Source organism: Hemiscyllium ocellatum, chromosome 7 (genome assembly GCF_020745735.1).
Source record: "Hemiscyllium ocellatum isolate sHemOce1 chromosome 7, sHemOce1.pat.X.cur, whole genome shotgun sequence".
Lineage (NCBI taxonomy): Eukaryota > Metazoa > Chordata > Chondrichthyes > Orectolobiformes > Hemiscylliidae > Hemiscyllium > Hemiscyllium ocellatum.
This window is the reverse complement of record NC_083407.1, coordinates 120037333-120050221: the sequence shown is the minus strand read 5'-3', so window position 1 is coordinate 120050221 and position 12889 is coordinate 120037333.

Genomic DNA, 12889 nt, shown 5'->3' with positions numbered 1-12889 from the left:
GTCTATTTACACGGGGCAGCGTGCCAGTGCCAATTCTAGTATTGACGTCTGGCTTCAGAATTCACTGCCATGAATGGACCTCAGACTTCGGTGAATAAGTCAACAAAAGAATTCACGTTAGTATCTTCACAGATCAACATTTTCACATCAATTCCTTTTGAAATGCTAGCCTGATATTATATTTTTCCAGCCAAAATGTTCAGTGTTACGTCCATCCATATTGCTGTTCATCTGCCACGTATTTGCCCTTTCCTTTCACGTTTCTCAATTACCTTGAACTTCTTTACATCCGCCTCACCCAATCAATTCTAAGTTTGGTGCCATCAGCAGATTTTGAAACATTGCATTTAGTACCCTCGAGCAGATGTTTAATCTGCTTCCTGAATAAATGGGTGCCAAACATCAATTCCGGGATCATCCTGCTCGTAATTGCTTTCCACTCCAAAAAAAAGGAACTGCTTATTCTGACTCAGTTTTTCTTTCAGCTCTCTACCATTCTCAACCCATGCCAGTATATTAGATCTCAGTGTTGCACACTGTTATGGGCCAGGACAGACCACCTCAAGTCATTTCAAGAAAGTAGTGCAAACTCAAACCTTGCTTGTTGCCTTAAGCAGGTGTTAAGGCAAATATTCCAGGAGTGACGCAGCTGGTCAAGCCAATTAGTTTTAAATAAAATAGGATTTATTTTCAAGGTTACGAATGAAACACAAACAGAAGAGAATAGCATGCAGAATAACAACCTATCCGAAAATCCAACAGATTATCCTAACTTAATGATGTTAGCAAATTAAATTCATAAGTAGAGGGTACATGGGAAGAGCAAGAACTGACTTTCAATCCAGCCTACAAAAATGTGGGGCATTACTGTGTAACATGATTAAGGATGACAATACCAAGAGACAGCAATTAGAAGCCATATCCATGCTACTCGTTCCACAGTAAGTAGAACTAAAGTGACTATTCCCAGCTTTTGTCATTTTAAAGTTCTATAAATAAATATTTAAAAATATTAAAAGTTGGCTACTCAACTAACCTTCCAGGTGAAGCTTTCTGGTCTTCAGTCTCACTCCATTTCTCAACTGAGAATCTGAAAATGGTTGCAAGCCATTGGGTGGTACTGTGGCACAGTGGTTAGCACTGCTGCCTCACAGCGCCAGGAGACCCGAGTTCAATTCCTGTCTCAATCAACTGTCTGTGTGGAGTTTGCACATTCTCCCCGTGTCTGTGTAGGTTTCCTCCGAGTGCTCCGGTTTCCTCGCACAGTCCAAAAATGCGCTGGTTAGCTGAATTGGCCATGCTAAATTGCGCGAGAGTGAATCTCCTCTGCACCACCTCCACTGCCAGTACATCGCTTTGCAAGTCAGGAGGCCAAATCTGCTCCCAATACTCCAAGTATGACCACATCATCACCCTGTACAGCTGCAACATAACCTTCCTGCTTTTCAATTCAACCCCTTTCGCAATGAAGAACAAAATACCATTTACCTTCCTAATTACTTGATGTACCTGCAGATCAACCATCTGTGATTCATGCACAAGGACACCCAGGTCCCTCTGTATAGCAGCAGGCTGCATCTTTTTACAATTCAAGCAATAATCCTTTTTACTGGTACTCCTAACAAAATAAATTACTTCATATTTATTAACATTGTATTCCATCTGCCACACCTTTACCTATTCATGCAATGTAACTATTTTCCTCTGCAAAGTTTCACAGTACTCTGCACACTTTACTCTGCCGCTCATGTTCGTGCCATCTGCAAACTTTGACCAACCTCACATGCTCCCAACTCCACATCGTCTGTATAAATTTTGAATAATTACAACCCCAACACTGATCCCTGAGGCACACCACTCAGCATTGATTGCCAGCCAGGATAGCACTCATTTATACCCACTCTTTGCTTCCCGTAGGTCAACCAATCTTTTATCCATGCTAATACCTCAGCCGTAACACCATCCATTTTTATCTTATGTGGTGTATCTATGTTTCAAACCCTTTTTGAAACATAGATACACCACATCCACTGCGGCCTCTTTGTCTATCTTGCTCGTAATGTCTTTGTAGATTTCTAAAAGACTTGTTAAGCATAATCTGCCCTTCATGCATCCTCGCTGCATCTGTGCAATGGGCCGATTTCTATCAAAATGCCTTGATATTTCTTCCTTGATAATGCAGTCAAGGCATCTTCCCCACTACTCTGATTAAGTTAACTAGTTTATAATTCCCCAACTTTTATCTACCTGCCTTTTTTAACAATGGGATCCCATTTGCTGTTTTTCAATCTGCTGGGACTGCCCCAAAGTTCAGCACATTTTAGAAAATTACTACAAGCGCACTTGTTATTTCTCCCGCTATCTTTTTAGTAACCTGGAATACATTCCATCAGGGCTAGGAGATTCGTATACCCTTAGCTCCATTAGCTTGCCCAACACTACCTCCTCTGTAATAATGATTGTTCACAAGTCCTCACCTACCTTCATCTCTTTGGTAAAAACAGGTACTGCAGATGCTGGAAACCAGATTCTAGAGTGGTGCTGGTAAAGCACAACAGTTCAGAACATTCGTGATGAAAAGCTTTTGCTCGAAACGTCGATTTTTCTGCTCCTCAGATGCTGCCTGTACTGCTGTGCTTTACCAACACCACTCTAATCTAGAATCTTCATCTCTTCGTCAATCACTGGCATGTTATTAGTGTCGTTCACTCTGAAGACTGATACAAAATACCTGTTCAATGCCTCATACATTTCATCATATCCTATAACTAAATGTTCCTTCTTGTCCTCTCAAGGATCAACATTTAAGTTAGCCACTCATTTTCATTTTATATATTTAGGGAATCATCTGCTATCTGTCTTCATATTCGGTGCTAGTTTTTTTCGTGTTCTATCCTACTTTTCTTTATAGCTCTTTTCGTGGCTTTCTGTTGACCTTTAATCTTTTCCCAATCTTCTAGGTTCCTGCTGTTCTTGTGCACTTTGCATTCCATCTCTTTCAATTTGATAACCTTGCGTATTTGCTTAGACACCCACGTCAGACTTCCCCGTTTCTTAGAGTCTTTCCTTTTCACTGAATATACTTTTAGCTTAGGACTTTGAAAAAAATCCTTTGAAAATCCTCCACTGCTCTTCAACTCTCACCATAAAGTATTTGTTTCCAGTCGACTTTTGCTAAGTCCTCCCTCATTCTGTTGTAGTCTCCCTCGTTTGAGCACAGGACCCTGGTATTGAATTTTATCTTCACACTCTCCATCTGTGTTTTAAATTTAACCATACTGTGATCATTCCTTCCAAGTTGAAGTCATTAATAACTATGAAGTCATTAATTATTCCTGTCTCATTACACAGGACCGGATCTAGCATAGCTCGCTCCTCATTGTACGTGTTTTAATTTTGAAAGCATTCCCAAGTAGTCAAACACAGAATTTTCGGATTCGCTGCTTTTAAGACTGATATGAAAAAAAACAAAGACAGCATAACCTTGTTAAACGAGTAGCATTGTCACAACACTACACTTGGGACATCATCAAAAATGTTTCTGAATATCCAAATATATTGCTTCACCATAATCTATTTCGCAATCGGATTCTTAAATATGATTCGCATTAATAATTTGGTATTGACTTGATCCATGTTCATTACTTTCAAATTAACTTAATTCTTAAAGTTCCCTGGCAAGGCATTCTTTCTAATAGATTCTTGTATTGTCTTGACTGCGTCTTTGGTTCTAAACAAACTGTAATTCCCTGCTGTCTTCCTGCCTCCTTTAGAAATATTGGGGTTACATTTGCTGCTCTCAAATCTGTCAATTCAATCATCACGAATTTGGAAGACGGCAAGCAAAGTATACATTATTCACATGGCCACCTCCTTTAGGAATCAGAGATATAGATTATCAGGCCATTGGGATTTATCAGATTTCAGTCCAAATAATTTCTCCAAAACTGGTTATTTACTGATTTGATTGTATTTCCTTTCTTTCTCAGTAGACCTAGAATAGTTTGGAAGCATTTTTAAAAAAAAATCCTTTCATGAAGGCAGAACTGAAGTAGATGCTTCATAGTCTTCCATTTTCCTGTTCTCCATTCGTTGGTTTTGGACTGTATGGAAGCTACAATTATCTTCTCCAACATTTCACCTTGGTATATTGTACGTTGAGAAGATTTTACATTTCATGCGTGTTAATGTTCTCTTCCAAAACCCATTACTTCCTGTCTTAAGCTGTTCAATGATTGACCTTCCACAGCCATACAATCACAGAAGCATAGACTCTACATCGTCAAAAATACAGCACGATCTATATTATTCTAACTTTCCTACATCAGTTCCGTAGCCATGAATGATATGACCTTTCAAGAGCTCATCCAAATAATTTTTAATGGTTTTGAGGTGACCCGTGATAACTGCCCCCCTTAGGAAGTGCATTTCAGACCCTATGACCCTTTGGGTGAAAAACAATCGCTGAATCATCTCCAAACTTCAAATCCTCCCCTTTAAAAGTGTGCTCCCCTGTTCTTGGCCATTTGACTAAATGGAACAGCTGCTGTCTATCTACCGTGTGCATGCCCCTCGTAATCTTATCCTTCTGAATTACGTCACCCTCAGCCTTCTCTCATTCATACTAAACAACCCGAGGTTATCCAGCCTCTCTCCATAGCTGATATGCGCCATCATTGGAAACATCCAGGTGAATCTCTGCATCCCCTCCAGAATAATCACACGCTTCCTGTATTGTGGCTCCCAGAACTCCACACAGTATTCCATATTGGCCTCACCAAAGTGCTACATAGATCTTGTAATCTATGCCTCGGTGAGTAAAGGTTATGCCTGCAGCTTCCATTGACTTCTTACATAATCTTTTATTCTCCCACGTCACATTCAACAATGTGTGGAAAAGGTCTCTATGAGAGCTTCCTTGTGTGCTACAATTCATTGCGTATTCCCCATTTGGTTCCTTCTTCCAAAGTGCATCACCTCATAGTAATCTGGGTTACATTCCATCTGCCATTGATCCACCCATCTGACCATTCTATCTGTATCTTACTGTAACATAAGACCTTCCTCCTCACTACCAACCACCCAGTCAATCTTTGTGTCAATCACAGACTTACTTATCACACCCCATTCCCCCTCTACATTCACATCTGCACTATTTATGAATACCACAATTAATAAGGGGCACAGCACTGATCATTGTGGTACACCAGGGCACACCGGTCTCCAGTCACACAAACAGACTTCTACCACGACCTTTTTAGTGCAAAATTTTCTTTAACACTGATCTGAAACACACTGGTGATTAGTTCTCTGCTCTATCTCTACAACCCTTCCTATAAAGAATGTTCTCCAGTTCTCGGACACCTCACCTGTGACCAGATTTTATTTAAACATTGGCATCAGCGCCTTTCATCCCTTGTCTCCAACAGCAGCCTGAGATGTAACTGATCTGGACCTGGGGATTGGTCCAATTTTATTCCAGCCAGTATATCAATCCCTGCTCACATCTTACATCAATCTGTATAAGAACTTCCCAGTCCATCTTCTTGAATTCTGTACCTGCCTCCTCCTCTTCCAAAGTAAAACACGTGAAGTTCTCATATAATAATCATTCAGCGTCTCCAGTTTCACACACAAATTTCCGCCTTGATCCCAGACCAAGTCTGCTCAGCAGACCATCGTACCATCTGAGGGATTAATCTGGAGAAAGTCCATTTAGTACATGTGACCAGTATATTTTACTTAGATCAAGACATCAAAATTGTACAGGTACAGTCTCCCCAACTCTCTGGTGTTACTAGTGCAGAATGTCTTTACTTCTTGTTAGCGCGGATGAAATTATCTCAGTCCGAGCCCAGAGTGCGGTTCGACAATCAGTAACTTTATTGAAGTATTTAACACCGGCGGAGACCAACCGAGGTCCGAATTTCGATCACTCTAACGTTTCCCGCGCGATGTTACAAGTTATATACTTCATGAGTCAGGATGTAGGAGATTGGGTATGAATGACTGTGAATGGTGGTAATCATGGCTGGAGTATGTGTGAATGTCAAGCTTCCTGCCGTCCTCGGAGAGTCGGCAGCATACACAAGAGGTGTGCTGTTTGTCTTTATGTAAATGGGTCTGGGTGCTATCTGCTTGTCTCTCCGTGAGGGCTGAAGGCTAGCACCCCCCCTTTGTTACTTCCAAAGTGTCGTTAGGTTCATCCTGTTTGTTTGGTGTTTGCCTTTTGTGTAGGACTGTTTTGCAGGTTATGGGTGTGTGTCAGTTGGAACCTTGACGAGATTATAAGGTGGGTTTCGATCTGTGAGTCATGACCATTGTCTGGAGTGATGACTAGTGTCTGGTCTGGTATGTATTTGGATCTGTCTTTGGGCCCCCATCTCGCGAGCACGTGGTCAGGCTGGCAGCTGCTGTCTTAAAATGAATACTGTTTGCTTTAAAATGGATACTGCTGGTTTTCCCGATGTGGGCCTTGCTCCACGGTAAACACGGGGCGGTTTATGCCCACCTTCACTTCTTGTAGGAGCAAATCACTGCAGAAGCTGAATCTGTACTGAAACCAAGATCACAGTTAGTCAGACAGCATTCGTAAAGGGAGAGCAAGCTAACACTTTGAGTCCAGTTGATTCTTCATCGTCTGTATTCGGATTCCCTTTAAATGCAGGCATTTAAAGGGAGACAGCACTGAAAGCTGCGGCACACCAGCGTACACCGTTCTGCAGTCACACAAACAACCTTCTACCACCGCCTATGTTCTCCAATAGTTTCTCTGATGCTTATTTTCCCCTGTTTGCATATGCTCCTACCAATACACTTTGCTTTAATGTTTTCTGCTAACTTGCTGTGTGTGCTGATTAAAACTCCTCCTGAATATCTGACTGTACCACATTCACTGATTCGCCATTATTTACAAATACAAGAGATATCTTCAAGAAAAAAATGTAAATTATAACTTTATTTTCATAAATGCAGAACAATTCACTTGAAAGTTGATATTACTTTCTCAGTGTCCAATAAGATCTTCGTTACAATAAGTTGCAACAGATTCCCTACTGTGGATGACAACTAACTGGCCTGTAGTCCTCCACTCTCACACTTCTTCCCTTCGTAAATCATTTGAATGCATTTATAACCTTCCAAAGTGAATACAGAAAAATACAATGGTTCCTAATGCAATCAACATGTATATTTCTGTTTTCTCTGAAATTTCAGTTTGAATTATATCTGGTCTGTCAGACGTATCAATAATCATCCCAGTTCTGTTTCCAAATACTACCTCGGAACTGTATATGAATTATTTTAGTCTTTCGTTACAAAGGTCCCGTGGTGACTTGGTGTTTCGGGGAGATTTTCTGGATCTTCCTCTTTGAAGACAGATGCAATGTAACTGCTTCGTCTCCTTGTCTCCTTTCGTTCTCTGAAATAAATTATCGTATCCACACATTTGTTGTGCCACATTTGATCTTGATTTCACTTTCCTTTCAAGTATCAACAGACGCTTTTCACCAGTATTTACAATTAAAAAAGAAAATCACATCACAGGAACAGGCCCTTCAGCCCTCCAAGCCTGTGTCAATCCAGACCCTCTATTTAAATCTGTCGCCTATTTTCTAAGAATCTGTATACCTCTGCTCCCTCATTTTAAATGACGCTATCATCCCCACCTCTACCACCTCCGCTGGCAACGCATTCCAGCCACCGACCACCCTGTGCGCAAAGACCCTTTCAGACATATCTCCAATAAAGTTTTCCCCTTTCATCTTGAAATCTTGACCCCTAATAATTGAGTCCCCAACCCTGGGAATAAGCTTCTTGCTTTCCACCCTGTTTACATCTCTCAAGAGTTTGTAGACCTCAATCAAGTCCTCCCTCAACCTCCGTCTTTCTAATGAAAACAATCCTAATCTACCAAACCTCTCTTTATATGTCGTTCTCTCCATACTAGGCAACATGTTGGTGAAAATCCTCCACCCTCATTCCAAAGCATCCGGATCCTTTCAGTAATGTGGCAACCAGAACTGTCCACAGTATTCCGAATGTGACCGAACCAAAGTCCTATACAACTGTAATATGGCCTGCCTGCTCTTGCACACAATAAATTCCAACAGATTCCCTGCTATGGATGACGAGTTAACTGGTCTGTGGTTCTCCACTTCTTAAATTGTTAGAATGCAGAAAGGAACTTACCCTCTACGCCTTCTTGATCATTCTATCGACCTGCCACTTACAGCGAAGAATGGACTTGAACACCCAGATCTCTCTGTACATCAATTTTCCCCAGGGTTTTTTCCAGTTACTGTATAATTCGTTCTCGAATTGGATCTTCCAAAATGCATCACCTCACATCTGCCCTTTCTCCACCCAACTCTCCAATCTATCTACTTTCAGCTGTGTTCTCTGACCGTTCCCTCAACTTTCTGCTACTCTACCAATCTTAGTGTCATCTGCAAACTTGCTAATCAGACCACCTATACCTTCCTTCAGATCATATAAGTATATCACAACAAACAGTCGTCCCAGCACGGATCCCTGTGAAACACCACACAGAACAGTTGTCCATCTTGAGAAACTCCCTTCCATTACTACTCTCTGTCTCCTGTTGCCCAGCCAGTTTTCTAATCTATCTAGCTAGTACACCATGGACCCCTGCGTCTTCACCTTCTCCATCAGTTTATCTCATCAAACGCTTTACTGAAGTCCATGTATATGACATCTGCAGCCCTTTCTCCACTATCAACTTTGTCATTGCTCAAAGAATTCTATTATGTTTGCTAAAATGTGACCTTCCCTGCACAAATCATAGAAGATCTTGTGTGGTTTCCGACTTGTTTTATCCTTGAGTCATACTGGTAATATTTTCAAAGCAGACCTTTATAAAATGCCACAATGATTGGCTGCATACAAATTGAATGTTGTTTTGAACAAACTACAGTCTATCCACAAACATAATTCTGCAAACGCAAATTAGACCCCAGATTTATAGTTGTGTTTGTGCGAGAGATGAGGAGTGTGTGTGTGTGTGCGTGTGTGTGTTTGTGTGTGGTGGGGGTGGAGGAGGAAGTGGTGGTGGCATGCGAGTGAGAGAGAGAGGATGTGTATGTTTGTTTCAATGTGTGTGAGCGAAAGAGGATGTGTGTGTGTATGTTTAAGGATGAGAGTGAGAGCCTGTGCTCTCGTTAAGACACAGACAGATTTGGCAGATCCCTTTCCACACACACACCCAGCCCGTGGTTTCAGAGCTTCCATGCTCTGCAGCCTCTGCTCCATTTGTTCTTCATGTTACAGACAATGATTCTGTAACTACAGTCCCCATGCTCCATACAGAGTTGGGTCAACAAATCTTCTGGTCTCCCTGAATGTCTGATGTAGCTCACAGCACAACCTCCAGCAAACCATCCCCAGCCCCTCCACTAACTTTCTAATAACAGAAGACAATCAGACTTCCCTCCACTAAACATGAGATATCTACTCTTTTATAATTATACTTCAGGATCCTCCTCGTGTTTCTTACCCCTTGATCAGCTGAGAGGGACAAACACAGGCGTTCAGTAGACAGGTATAGACCAAGTTTTAAAGACATGAGTCAAAGATGCTGAAACTACCTGTCCAACATGGAGCACAACTTGGGACTCACCGGGAAGTGAGCAACAACCCGAGACACAACCCCCTGTCCATGGAGCACCACATGGGACACCCCAGGAAGTGAACCCAGCACACACACTGCTGTCCAACATGGAACACGACGTGGGACTCACCGGGAAGTGAACGGCTGCCCAGCACACACGCACACCTCTCCATGAACCACCTCAAGGGTCACACCAGAAAGTGAATAACAGCCCAGCACATACTCCCCTGTCCATTGAGTAACACATGGGAACCAGCGGGAAGTGAACAATAGCCTGACACATACCATTACATTATTTCGGAACTTCATAATGCCAGTATTTGATACAATACACAACCAAAGACCAAGGCCAGAGAAAGATACAGATGGACAGAGACATTCACATTAAAGATAGAAACGGACAATTAAGACAGAAACAGAGCATGTTGTTGAAATATGAGAAAAAAAAAACAAGGGATTGGGAATATCTGGAGCAGTGAGACCTTGGCGGGTCAGGTCACAAGAATGAGAACATTGAATAAAGGCATTGTCAGATCAGCTGACCAAATTTGTTCCTCTAAATTCTGAATTTGCCTTATAGAACAAACGCAGAAACTTTAACCAGGTCAAGTAGACAACCCAGCATGGAGAGCTGTGCAGACTATCCCAGTGTATTGCTCAGTAAACTGCTCATGGACAGCTGTTAATGACGTGTTTGAGAATATTAAAGTAAAGCATTGCCGGACCAAATCGTATTATAGATCAGTACGCACAGGAATGATGGATGGATGGGGAGTTCTGTGTGATTTCAGATATGAGCTGTGGAGTATTGACGCAGAATTGTTTCTTCCGATTTGCAGCTGTGAGTGTCAGCAACAGACGATTGTCATCTTTAAGACTGTATTTTACAGCTCATAGTTCAATCGCAGATGGGATGAGCCAGTGAAGTATATGCTGGATTTATCAGTTGTTATAATTAGGAATGGTCAGGGTATAGTGTCTGGAATTGGTTCATGTCCAAAGGGATCACCACTGTTGTCATTTGTCTATTTCAGCTTCAGATATTGGCTGAGGATGAGATGGAATCAGAGGAAGGAAATGCAGTTTGTAACCAGAACAGAAGATGGTGACCCCAGTGCTTTCAATATTTAAATAGCAAGTGCAGTGATACAGCAAATCATGGTTCACAGCTGAAAGTGAGCAAGTCAACATAGCAACCCATGAGTAACATTGCCAGAAACAAGGAGGGAGAGAGTGGATTAATAATTTAGTATTGTTTTGTCAAGTGAATATTTGGATTTAGAGTCTAATCAGGAACAATAACAGTGGCAAGGAGGGTGGAGTGAAAGAAAGAACAGTATTACTGTCAAACATGATTTATAGAAGTAATGACTGAACAGTGAGACGTACTGGGTACACCAACAAAAGCCAGGATTAGATAATAAAAGTATTGTATAATGTAAAGTGCATATTTGATCCGCCACGATAATGACCTTTGATCACAATATGTAGAAAGAAACCAAACATCCCGGTAAAAACTCCTGTCCATTCTTGGGACATTCCAGTCTAATGTTCTCAGATTCTGTTTCATTGTTGAAACATTCCAGACTCTTGTGCTCAGTCTCTGATCTCTCCCCCTGTCTCTCTGGAGCTGCTGATTCTTGTGAACTCTGTCGGTGATGCTCCCACCATACTGTGGGATTACACAGTGAACAGACCCCACTTACCATTAAAAGATGGAAACTGTCCACTGGGATAATTGCAACCCATGGAGACTAACATTAATCTCATCAGCTGAGCTAACATTAATCACAGTCACTGAACAAACAGATCCAGTTAACCCCTTCCTGACATTACTTTTCATATCCCAATAAAAAGGGAACATTTACTCGGTGTGGGTGGAATGGATGGGCGTTGCTTAGCTTTGGACCATATATCTTCAATATTCTTTTTGTTTCTTCCGTGTATGTGGGTGTTGTGCCAGAACACTGCAGGACTGTGTATATTACATACTGTTTATAAAGGGCAATAGTGAAAAAGTAACAGACTTGCTGCATAAGGTAACTGGTGGGGTAATTTCCAGAGCCAATAAACCAGTGTATATATTTATTGTACATTTACTTTGTGTAATGTTGTTTCTGGATTTATGTGCACTGTTGTCAAATTCTTCCAGAACCTTGGGACATCATTCAGAGCATCGAGACTGCTGCGCAGGAACAGGTGGAAGTAATTCTGTTCCCATGCCCCTGTTACAAAGGGACAGAGAAGGCCATTGAGCCTCTCAAGACTGTTACAGAGGGACAGGAGGAGGCCATTCTGCTTCTTGAGCCTGCTATGCAGTAACTATTAGTTGTAAAATATTTATAGAGAAGAATACTCCTAACATAAATTTTAAAGTTTCAAGTTGACTCCGGCCAACTTTGAACGTTTTATGTTGGCACTTTGAAAGCTGCTTTGGAGAATCTATTGGCGGGAAAGTGGGAGGCCTTCACAAATGAGTACAGTGTCTAGCGACAGCATGTTCCTGTCTATGAGCAGGATAAGGCTGGTAGGTGTAGGGAATGATGAATGGCGAGCAGAATTGAGGCTCTGTTCAAGAAAAGGCAGAAGTATATGATTGGTACAGACAATAGGGATCGAGGGAATCCATCGTGGAGTACCAAGGATTTAGGCTAATACTCAAGAGGGAAATCAGGAGGGCAAAATGGGGACATAAGATATCTTTCGAAAATTGGGTAAGGGACATTCCAAAGAGATTCTACAAATACATTAAGGTTAAAAGAGTAACCAGGGAGAGAACAGGACCCTTAAAGATCAGTAATGTTGCTCTATGCGTGGAATTACAGGCGATCAGTGAGACACTAAATAAATATTTTGCATCAGTATTTACTGTAGAGTAGGATATGGTAGGTAGAGAACCTTGGGAAATGAATAGTGATATCTTGAAAATTGTCCATATTACAGAAGATGACGAGCTGGATATTTTAAAATGCATTAAGGTGGATAACCCCCTCTGACCTTTTAAGTGACTCTTGGTTAGGCACATGGAAGTACAATGAAGGGCATGAAGGTTAGTCTGACCTTAGAGTAGGAGAAACTGCCGGCACAACATCAACAGCTCAAGGGCCTGTACTGTGCTGCGCTGTTCTATGGTCCATGAACTGATCAGGTGTACCCCAGAATCTGTTGAGAAGCTAGAGAAGTAAGTGTTCGGTCTCTGGCTGAGATATTTGTATCATGGACAATCACAGGTGAGGTTGTGCCATTGTTTAAGAACAGCTG